Here is an 11,194-nt window from a genome sequence, read left to right as displayed (position 1 = left end):
GGGTCACCTGCCAGGCCAGAATGTGGCTGCACAAGGAGACCTTTACTGAGTTTCCCTGGGGAGGGGGCTGAGGTCTTCCTGAGGTTTTAATAAACCATGAACAGAACATCAGCCACATCTCCTGCAAACTTTTTTGCATATAAACCAGAATGTGTCTAATCCTGAACAATCAAATTATGGCAACTAAGAAATGCCAGGATTTGTCTCTACAGAGGGAAGAGGGACTGTCTGATGTGCTTTCCGTTTATTGGAGAAGATAAATGGCTTCATTAACTTATAATTAATGTGATAACAGTTGTGATAACAGTGGGTCCGGAGGTGAAGCTGGCGTCTGGCCAGCTGACTTGCAGCCTCTGTGTGGCTGTGGTGGGTACACAAAATGCTGGCAAGCAGAGGTAGGATATTGAGATGGTGGCTGTTTCTTGAATTCGTGTGAGTTTTAAGGGAAGGACTTTCTTTACTCATTCTCATCGACAATTAAGCAATACCAGGATAATATATAAGCAGTATCTGTTAGATAAAAATTAAATGGTAAAAGAAATACAGATGATCAAACCCAGAGCTGGCAGGGCCAGAGGAAGTCAATGCATAAGTGCGCACACACAGAACACATGTACATGGAGCACACACCTGGAGCACACACAAGCACACCCCACGGACTGCACAAGACTAGGTGTGGGTGCACTATGGGGTGCCAGAGAACGTACATGGTGATGCCTTCCGCTGGGAGGGTGACTTGAAGAAAAGAAGTCACAGGAACCATACAACTGTATATACTTTCCAGCCAACACATTTCACTTCAGGGGAAATATTCCAATAAAATAATGCAAGTGGAAATAAGATAGAGATAGTCATAGCACTGAGGTTTACGGCAGCAGGAGAGAAGGGAGCCAGCCCAGGCCTGAGCAACAGGGATGGAGTCAAGCTGCCTTTGTGCAGTATCATGGCCTATTTTAATAAGTAGTAAATGGGGATGAGTGTACGAAGTTCAGTAACACTGCTCCGCACACATTATTTACCTTACAGCAATCTCACACGTGCATGCATGCGAAGCAGGAATAAAGAGAAAGACCAGTTGTAACAGGTGCTGGGGACCTACCGGCTTCCCAGGCAAGGAGACCATGGCTCAGAGGAAGCAGGGGAAGCCGAGATTATCCAGGTGTGGAATCTCGTTCCTGGGGCAACTCCAGTGTTGCAAAATGGGCATTACTTTCCTGTCCCTAAACCAAAAAAGAACCAGCCTGGTCCCCAGCTCCGCGGGGCTGCCTCCCAGGGACTGTCCAAGGCTCCCTGAACTGGGCTCCAGGCTGTGTCCCCAAAAGGCTGTGTCCTCACGAGCCTGACCCAGGGGCCCTACCTCCTTAGAGACAAGGCCCTGCTGTAACACAGACTTATAAGGCTCATCCCTCCTGGTGGCACAGGTGCCCATGGACCCCGGCAGGAGGGCCTGCCATGCTGGGGGCCATTTTCAATGTGGGGTCCTCTCTCCAGCATCTCTCCAACAGAATCCCATACAAGCCACAAATGTGAGCCACATATATAATTTTACATTTTCTAGTAACCACATTTTTAAAAGTAAGAACAAACAGACTAAATTCATATAATAATTTAACCCAGTATCCCAACATATCATCATTTCAACACATAATTGATATAAATGATTATTGAGATCTTTTACTTTTTTAAAAATATTAAGTCTTTGGAACCTGGTGTATATGTTTTTCAATTACAGCACATCTCCATTCTGACTACCGATGTGTCAATCCACATGTGACCTGTGGCTACCATATCAGGTCTGACAACTCTGTAAGGTAGAATGATAGAAAATGTAAAGATGAAAGATTTTTCTTTTCCATGTGGTTTGCCAATGATGTGGATAGCTCCCTGTAAGGGCCCGGAACCTTTTTCTGTCCCTTCTCTGTTGTGAAGTTCAGATCGAGGCTTCCTGGAGGTCAAGAGCAGTTTGGGTGGTGTTGTGGACTGAAATTTGTGTGTTCCAAATTCCTATGCTGAAGCCCTAACCCCCAGTGTGATGGTATTTATGGTGGGGCCTTTTGGTAGTGATCAATGTAGATGAGGCCATGGTGGGGATTCCCGAGAAGGGATTAATACCCTTATGAGAAGAGACACCAGAGACCTCACTCACTATCTCTCTGCTTTGAGGACACAGTGGGAGGACAGCTGTCTGCAAGCAAGGGCTCCCATCAGAATCCAACCATGCTGGCAACTTCTTCTGGGGATCCCAGCCTCCAGTAGGTGAGCAATAAATGTTCACTGTAAAGTTAAGTAGAAGCCCATTGTTAGTTACGTACCCAGGCTTTGGTAATTTGTTGTGGCAGCCCAAGCCCACTGAGACAGATGGGGTATTGGGAGAGTTGAGGACTTACTGGTGACTCCCTCGCCACCCTCTCTAATTAGATTTAGGGACAATGGCATTGTCTCCTGTTTTGAGAGGACAAGCTGGCCTCTGCACCACTAAAGACCTCCTCCTTGAAATGATGCTGACCATCCTCAGGGAGGGCTACTCCCTGCAGCCACTAAGAACCAGCTTTCTCCTTACATCCCAGCACAGAGAGCCCTCAGAGGCCTTGGATCCCTCCACTCTCTCCCTCTGCACCTGTTTCAGTTCATCATAGCTAAGCTCAGAGGGGGCTGCAATTTTCCGGGCATTGTCCTGCATTTTTTGAGCCGACTTCCACAGCTGCTCACCTCTTCTCCCAGCTCCCAGCCCTTGTCCTCTGCTTCTCTGCAGTGCTGAGTCACTGTGGAAAGGAGAGAAAGTTCACTGCTGACATCTGTGCCCATCTCTTCTGATACTACACACTGACCTTGACCTTAACCTTGACGATGCCAGCCCCTCCACTGGGCAGCCCTCTCCCTCTGGAGGCCGCTGCTCCAGTCATTCTCCTCCTTCCCCTTCATCACCATTCCCAGCTCTGTGCAGGGTGTGGCCCAGCAACACGCACAGCGGGGTTATTTCTCCCATGGTAAAAAATACTAAAAATTTCAACAAAGTATGGGGACAATTCCATGGGGATTAATTGTCTTTTCAACAGATGGTTTTGAAACAGGGTTATAGCCAGTTGCAAAAAAAGTGAAGTTGGACAACCCTGTGTCTTATGCCATATATAAAGTTAACTCAAAATAAATAATTTCTTAGATGAAAACATGAGAATACCTCTTTATGACCTTTCTTCAGTAGTGGCTTCTTAGATATGATTTGGAACACAAATGACCAAAAAAAAAAGAGATAAATGGGACTTCATCAAGATTAAAAAATTGGTGCTTCACCATCTAAAACATGAAAAAAGCACAAGAAAGGTGAAAATTATAAATCAGGTATCTGATAAGGGACTAATATGTAGAATATATAAAGAACTCTCACCATTCAATAATAAAGAGACAATCCAATTCAAAATGGGCAAAGGATTTGAATAGACATTTCTCCAAAAATGATATTTAGATGCCCAACAAGCACATGAGAAGGTGCTCAACATCATTAGTCCAAAAAAAAAAAAAAAAAAAAAAAAAAAAAAAAAAAAAAAACCACAGTGAGGTGCTGCTTCTTTTCTACTCCGATGGCTAAAGTATAAAAGGCAATGACAAGTGTTCATGAGGCCAGGAAGAAATCCCAACCTTTATATGTTGCTTGTGAGAAAGTAAAACAGTGCAGCCCCTTTGGAAAATGGTTTGGAAGTTCCTCAAAGTATTAAGCATAAGGTTACCACGTGACCCAGCAATTCCCGTCCTGGATATACCCCAGAGAACTAAAAACATGTCCACACAAAACCTTGTATAGGAATGTCCATTAGCAGCATTTTACACAACAGGCAAAAAGTGTTCACAACCTAGATGCCCATCATCTGATGAATGGATAAACAGGATGTGGTTTATACATTGCATATAATATGCAACTGGATATTATTCAGCAAAAAAAAAAAGGAATTATATATGATACATGCTAGCTACAACAGGGACAAACCTGGATAGAAGCTAAGTGGAAGAAGCCAGACACATAGTAAAGGACTGCACTTGTATGAAATGTCAGAAGAGATAAATCCATAGAAACTGAAGGCAAATGGGTGGTGGTCAGGGGCTGAGGAAGGGGAGAATGGGCAGTGAGCTCTCATGGGTATGGGGTTTCTCTCTAGGGTGGTGAAAATCCCCTGGAATTAGAGAGTGGGATGGGTGCACAATCATGCAAATACACTAGCAATCACAGAATGGCAAACTTTAAAGGGTGGGTAGATTTTATGGGATGTGAATTATATCCCAGTAATGTTGTTTAAAAAGCGACTTTTCCATCTCTAGCCCCTGCTCTGTTTCTTGCCCTTTGCAGTGAAATTCCTCAAATGACTTTGCCAGTTTGGCTCCTGTTCTCTGAGTGCTTTCCAGCAGGCTCCTGTTCCCAACACCCCACTATGGTCTCCGATCACGATGGCCACGCTGTAGGTGACACTGCAATGACATCTGCATTACTGAACACAGGTGGTTCTCGGTCCTCTTGCCACCTGACCACCTCCTGGGCAGCGTCTGGCAGTCTGCTCCCTTATGCCCACCTCTATCGCTGCACTGTCCAGGCCCTCCTCCCCCTGGCCGACTGCTCCTCCTTCACCTCTGCTGCACCCATGTCCATTCTCTCCCGTGGTGCTCTCCTCCCACAGGGCATGTGTCAGCTCAGCTGTCCCCCTGGCTCTAGTTCCTCCCACACAACCACCCAGTGGGTCTCCAACTTTACACTCAGAAACTGAGCTCCTGAATGGATATTCAGGACATTTGTAATCTCATAGCTGTCCAAGCTCCACTTCCCAAATTTTAAGAACTTTAATCAAAAGTTTAAATTGAAGGTGCTGTTTGTAGACACTTAACACCCGATGAAAGCCCAGCCATCATGACAAACCCTTGAGTGTTTTCTTGAGAAAATGATGCTGGTCATCACAGCTTCAGCATCTTCTGGTTTTTGATGTTTGGCTCCCCCTGCTGATAACCAGAGTTTCCTGGCTTCTCCTCCTCCCCCTATCACCCCTTTGCTGTCCTGTGTAGTGATTTGGTGAGAGAAATTATTGCTGCCTACCCCCCTTCCCCCACCTCTCCGCACTATGTATGAGTTTCAAGTTTTATTATTGCAATAAAAGTGCTTTATGCTGGCTTTTCTCAAAAAAAAAAAAAAAAAATTCCCCACATTCCCCACCTAAAACCCACAACAATCAGCCACCACAACAAACCAGGCTGGTCCCAAGGAACTCCACGCTTCCAGCATGCCTTTCTTTCTCTTACACCCTGTATCCAAACCACCAACAGATTCTGTTCGTTCTACCTTCAAATATACTGGTATTCAATCTGTTCTCTGCACCTCTGCTTGGAGTCTGGTCCCAGCCATCATCCTCTCCCACATCCTCAGCACTTGCTGCCTAGTCAGCCTGGCTCAGGGCAGCAGGTGGTCTAGCTAATAGGTGAGTCAGATGTGTCACGTCTCTGCTCAAACACCTCCCATGACTCCTGTTATCTCACTCCAAGCAAAGCCAAACTCCTAAGGATGCCTTCAAGGCCCTACTTCATCTCCCCTGCCTTGTCATCTCCACGCGCTCTCCCCTCTCTCTGTCTCTGCCAGGCACAGTGGCCTCCTCCCAGCTCCATCACCAGCTTGGGGATGTCCCCATCCCAGGGCATTTGCACTTGTTGCTTTATCTGTCTTCGACGTTCTTCTCCCAAATGGCTGCCTCATTTCCTTCAGGTCTTGACTCAAGTTCACATTTTCAGTGACACCTTGCCTGGCCACTCGATCTGAGATTGTAGCCACCCAGCCCCCACTGTCCCCGTCTCTGCATTGTTGTTATCTGTAGACTCAGTCCTTGTAACATCCTCCATTATATACTTATTCCCGCCCACCCCCACGGAGAGGACCTACATGAAGAAGAAGAGGCTGACATCACTTTTTCAGAAAACAAAATGGATAAAGGCACATCAAGGGAACTGAGCTAATGAGAGGCAGCCACCAGTATTTCCACAGTGCACCCCTCTGGGTTGGGCATCTTCCTAGTGCTGGAAAAGACCCCAGAGATGTGAGAGAGTATAATATCCTTTTCAGTTTTGTTTGTGATCATTCTCTATTCAGTAGTACGAGGTCCATGGGGTGGGGGTGGGGGGATTTTTGTCTGTTCGCTTCACAGCGGTGGCCCCAGTGCTGTAGGTGCTCAGCAAACATTCCTGGAAGGAGGGAAGAAAAGTAAAGACAGTGGGAAGGTTTTCTCAGGTTTCATTTTCTATCTCACCTGCATGTGGGGCGGGCCAAACACCCACATCACCTCAGTCTCCCACCCCTGCCTCTCCCGGTGCTGGAGGAAAGGCTGCCTCCCACCAGCCCGGTGAGGGGAGCTCCCAAGCCAGGCTGGTGTCTGAGCCCTTGTTCCAAGTGACCTTCCAGAGTCACTGCAGTGAGAGAGCCCGTCAGTGCCTGGTGTTGCTGAGGATGGGGAGCACCTGCAGCCTCCTTGGCTGAGGGGGTGCAACCTGGTCTAACTCCTGCAGGGAGCTCTCGGGCAGCATCTGCTAAAGCCATATGTACCTATGTCCTGTGGGCCCAGCATGCCAGCCCTGTCATGCATCTGATGGAAGGGAGAGCTTCATCGGCCAGACATCCATGGGAATGGTCCCAGTGGAGTGATGGGGGAGCCCAGCTCCAAGAAGGCTGCTCTTGACAAGACAGAATCAGAAATCCTCAAGTCCAGAAGGCAGGGTCCCTCTCCAAACACTTGTTCCCCTGCCCCCTCCATCCCAACTCAGGAATCCCTTGGGGGTGGCCAGGGTAGGTCCCTTAGCTCAGCTGGGCTGCCTCCCCTCTTGTTTTGGCAGCCCTGAGGGCTGTCATGTGCAGAGACACAGGCAAAATTCAGAGTCATCTCTCAGCATCAACAGACCGCAGTGGAAATTATGTGCCCAGGAACAGCCCAGTACTAAGTGGAAACTCTGTGCCCAGAATGACCCCAGCAATGATCTTTCCCTCCCCACTGGCTTTTCACCCTCTGGGTGAGAGAAGGGCTTTGTTCAAACTGCAAACCAACATTTTCCATGCACCGTGGATATCAAGGTTCAGAGTGCCTCCAGACTTCAGAACCTTCTGGAACCTTTGAAACCTTCGTTTTCTCCACAGTAAAAGAGGCTGAAGACACCACTGCCCTTTTTAACCCTTCGGTGTTCAGAGAGAGAGAAAGGAAAGGAATTCCAGCTGATTCCAGGCTGGGAAGGAACAGCTATCTCTATGGGTCTGCCTTGGGACTTCCTCTGTGAAATGGGAGATGAACCCCAGCCATTTCCTTTGATGACAACTATCAAAATCACAAACGCCCGAAGGGGCGGGAGGTGGGAGGTTGGGGGAACCAGGTGATGGGTATTGGAGAGGGCACGGATTGCATGGAGCACTGGGTGTGGTGCAAAAACAATGAATACTGTTACGCTGAAAATAAATTTTAAAAAATTTTTAAAAAATCACAAACGCCAACGCTTTGGGGAGGCGAGGGGCGGCGGTGGGTGGGCAGGCTGTTCCACAGTGAGAGAGGACAGAGAGGACCAAGGCCGCCCAGAAAGCACTTACACCCTCCCCCCCACCTCCCGGGTCCACTGGGGCAGCTGACTCTGCTCACTTGTGCAGACCCCGAAAACTGGTACCAAGATGTGAGGTCCTGATGGCAGTATCAGGGCAGGACTCTCCACCAAGGGACGAAGGGTGTGCGGAGATCCCTGCTGCCCCAGGGACAGCACCCGCGGGCGCCTCTGGACCTCCTCCACTCACAGGTCTCTCATCCCCCGGCACCTGGCTTCGACCCCAGAGCTTCTTTCTGTGCTCACCCGCCTCTCCCTGGAGCCCCTGCAGCCTCCACCTTGCCTCCAGCACTCCCAACCAGCAGTAAGCGCCCTTCTCCGCGCCTCTGCTCTGGGTCAGACTCCGAGGTGGCCCCTGCTGCTGCGTGCCTGTCCCTCCCGAGCCCCGGAGCCACCTCGACAGGGCGGCCAGGGTACATTGGAGGGGGTGGGCAGGCAACCTGCTTTCCCCGCGCATCGCTGTCGGGCCCGGGGACCTTACCTGCTTGGTCCGGTCCCTGCGCTCCTGCGCCCCGCGGGTACCCCCTCCGAAAGTCCGCTTTTGGCTCCAGGTTCCCCAGCTCCCCGAACGCCCTAGGCGCTGCGGCTATCACACCCTCTCCGGACACGCCCCTCGCCGCGGCTCCACCAATCCGGGCCCCGGCGAGGGTGGGGGCGGAGCCTGGGCTCCTGACTCTTGGTGCAGGAGTTCTCGCGAGGAGCGCAGGAGCAGAGCCTCCGCAGTTAGAATGGGCTGGCGGTAAGTGGCCACCGCAGGCAGAACCTAGGCCAAGGTACTTTCGGGATCTCCCAGGTCTAGTCTCCAGGCGGACTCCCCCGGCACCTGGCCAATTTCCCGTGGCGCCCGCCACAGCTCCGCACCCTTCCTGCTCGCACCTCGCTGGAGACCATCCTTGCTGGACTCCCAAGGGAGACTTCGGAATTACTGTGCTTTGTGCTGCCTCTGGCGAGCCTCATTGTTGCTCACTGACACAGTCATCCCCTCTCCGCAGCCGAGAAACTAATAATCATAAACTTAAAAATCAGCAGCACTTAATGCTTTTTATATTTTAAACTTCTTATAGAGGAAGCTTGCAAACCTGCATTGAAGGAGAGCCCAGTTTAGTGGACTGCATGATCTCATCACGCCCTCCAGCATTCCCAGCACCTGATGCTGCTGCCCCACCCAGACCCTCCCCTGCCTGTTTGGACACTGGAATGAAATTCCAGGCCTCACCGCTCCAGGAGGACTGTTCCAGCCTCCTTTTGGTTCCCTCCCAGCACCTCATCTCACACTGACTTCTTCCTGTTCCTCAAAACCCCAAGGTTGGTCCCACCTCTGGGCCTTTGCACGTCCCTTGCCTCCAGATCTTCCCATGACTGCATTTTTGGCATTCAAGCCTCAGCTCAAACTGCCATGTCCTCACAGGCTTCCCTGACCACCCAAAGCAGCCCCCCACCTCCACCCCATCACTCTCAACTACCTCACCCAGTTTTATTATTTTGTAAAGTATTTCTACAGCCCGAAGTCATCTCATTCAGTGACTTGTTTACGTGTTCTTGGCTTGTCTCCCTCTCCTAGTCAGTGAGACCCATGGACTGGACTATATTGATCTTGTTCCTTTATCTCCAGTGCCCAGAACCGAGTTGAGCACTTAGTAGAAATGCGGTCACTGTCTGTCCCCAGATGCAGTTTGTCTTGCCAAATAGGGCAGACGCTGGGCACTTTGGAGAAGTGCCGGCTCTGGCTGGTGCAGTGTCTGCTGGCCAGGACCATGACCAGAGACAGCAGCAGGAGCAAGAGCTGATCCCACCTGGAGGCTGCAGCAAGGAGGTCTGAGCTGAGCAGGTGTGACCTGCCCTCCTGGGTGGTACTGGCAGAACCTGTGAGTTGGGGAAGGGCCTCTCCCAGCCCAGGTGGAGTGAGGCCAGGACATGGGCTAAGAAGGGAAGGGGAGGAGAAAAGGGAGGAGAAGACGCCCGCAGAAAGAAGAAGCGTGGAGGTGGTGGACCAGTGAGAGGGCCACCAGTTGTGGCCTTGGAGAGCCCACCCTACTACTGCCATGAGCCCCCCTCCACCACCTTCATGCTGTTAGCTCCGCAGTAGGACAGACAGTGCTTACTGAGAGTCCGACAGAAGCCACAGCCTCAGAGAAGTAAACATGTATGAAATGCATTGCCAACCTTCATATTGTGAGCTATCATGTAAAATTCAGGATCTCCACCTTCTCGTAAATCAGAGGATTTGAAAACACGGTCCCCCATCTGCTCGTGGAACTGTCCCCGTCAGATTGGGACATGACCCCATTCACCACAGTCCCACCTCACTCTGTGTCTTCCCTCTTGCCCCATGTTACCCGTTTATGTGCTTCCAGTCAACTAAGCAGGTGCAGTGAGGAGTCTTGATGGGACAGCCAAGCCTCTACACCATCGGAGGAGAAGGACACCAGCCCCAACCATCTCATAGGCTGACGTAGAACCAGGCAGGTCAGTTGGGACACTGAGACACTGGGAAATGCCATCTCATGTGTACACACAGCTTGTTGCTGGGGGTAGATCCTGGAGGAGGACACTGCACTGAACCTTCAAGGCCATGTTGCATGACTGCTTCAGGACCAGGTCCCCCACCTCCCTAGCAAGAGGGGCTTCATGGGGAAGGTAGGCCCTGCCTGGGGTCAGAGGGCCATGAAAGGGAGTCAGAAAGCCTTTGAAGTCAGAGCTATACAGTTAGAGATGGCACCCTGCCACCTATCACTGCCTGCCATGCAGCAAGTATCCAGGAAAGGGAGGCCTTTCCACGGTTCTGGTAAACCAGAGGGAGTAGGCACACCTGTTGGTCTGGAGGTTGGAGACCCCAACTAGCCTTGTCTCACTGCTGGTCCATGACCCACTGGGGCCTCAGTCTCCTCCTCTGTCTTTGGTTCCAGTGCTAATGTTCTGTGCCTCTGGGTGAATAAGGCAGAGATTCTACTCATCTGGCTGTCTGTCCCTTCCCAGCAGAGATCAGCTGGGGGTAGAGAAGACCCGGGCAGAAGGCCTCCTCCTTCAAATAAAAGGAAAACTCATGACTCAGGGAAAAGCAAAAGTTGACTCAGCCAAGCCAGAAACTGGAAAAAAAATGAGCTCTCCTGAGGACTTTTCTTTTTCATTCCCCCCCGCCCAAGGTAAGAAGCCCTTTTCGAGGAAAAGCTGGCTTCTGGAGTTCAGGAACCAGGCTTTCAGGAAACTGCCAAGGCTTCAATTTTCAAGTTAGGAGTGTCAGTGATCACCTCGGTGGACAATATCAAAACTTTATATTGGCTCTTTTTCTTAAGTTTTGTCTAAGTGCCTAGTGCTGTGAGCTAAATACTTCATGTTATCTTATGTCTCCTCTGCGAAGAAGTGTCATTCCCGCCTTGGGCTTAATAAAGTTAGGCAGATGCAAAGTATTTAGGGCGAAGGATCTGGACCAGCACAAATGTTGCAGCAAGAGAGAGGGAAAACAAATTGGGCAAGGTAATAACAGGTGATGACGCTAGGTCAGAGGGCAGTAGACTTTTTCTGTAAATGGTCATATAGTCAAGAGTTTGGTGACTCTGAGCCCAGATCCCTGGCAACTATACAACTCTGCTGTTGC

At 50.2% G+C, this 11,194-nt stretch overlaps 1 long non-coding RNA gene across 2 annotated transcripts in view; it reads right to left on the bottom strand.

The window, feature by feature from the left end:
• LOC125089981 (uncharacterized) overlaps nucleotides 1-8,180 on the bottom strand; it is a 38,770-nt gene extending 30,590 nt beyond the window's left edge. Inside the window, exons 1-3 of one of the 2 annotated variants that reach the window (XR_007124119.1) lie at nucleotides 8,081-8,180; nucleotides 2,710-2,762; nucleotides 1,731-1,804 (exon numbers count right to left, since the gene is read on the bottom strand). This is a non-coding gene — a long non-coding RNA (uncharacterized LOC125089981). Of the gene's footprint in view, nucleotides 1-1,423; nucleotides 1,805-2,709; nucleotides 2,763-8,080 lie in introns of those variants that run through there. The other variant, XR_007124118.1, reaches the window with a different exon arrangement.
• Nucleotides 8,181-11,194: the final 3,014 nt, after the last annotated feature.

The sequence above is a fragment of the Lutra lutra genome, chromosome 17 (genome assembly GCF_902655055.1).
Source record: "Lutra lutra chromosome 17, mLutLut1.2, whole genome shotgun sequence".
NCBI lineage: Eukaryota > Metazoa > Chordata > Mammalia > Carnivora > Mustelidae > Lutra > Lutra lutra.
Note: the sequence above shows the minus strand (reverse complement) of the source record. Positions and strands in the feature narration are given on the sequence as shown.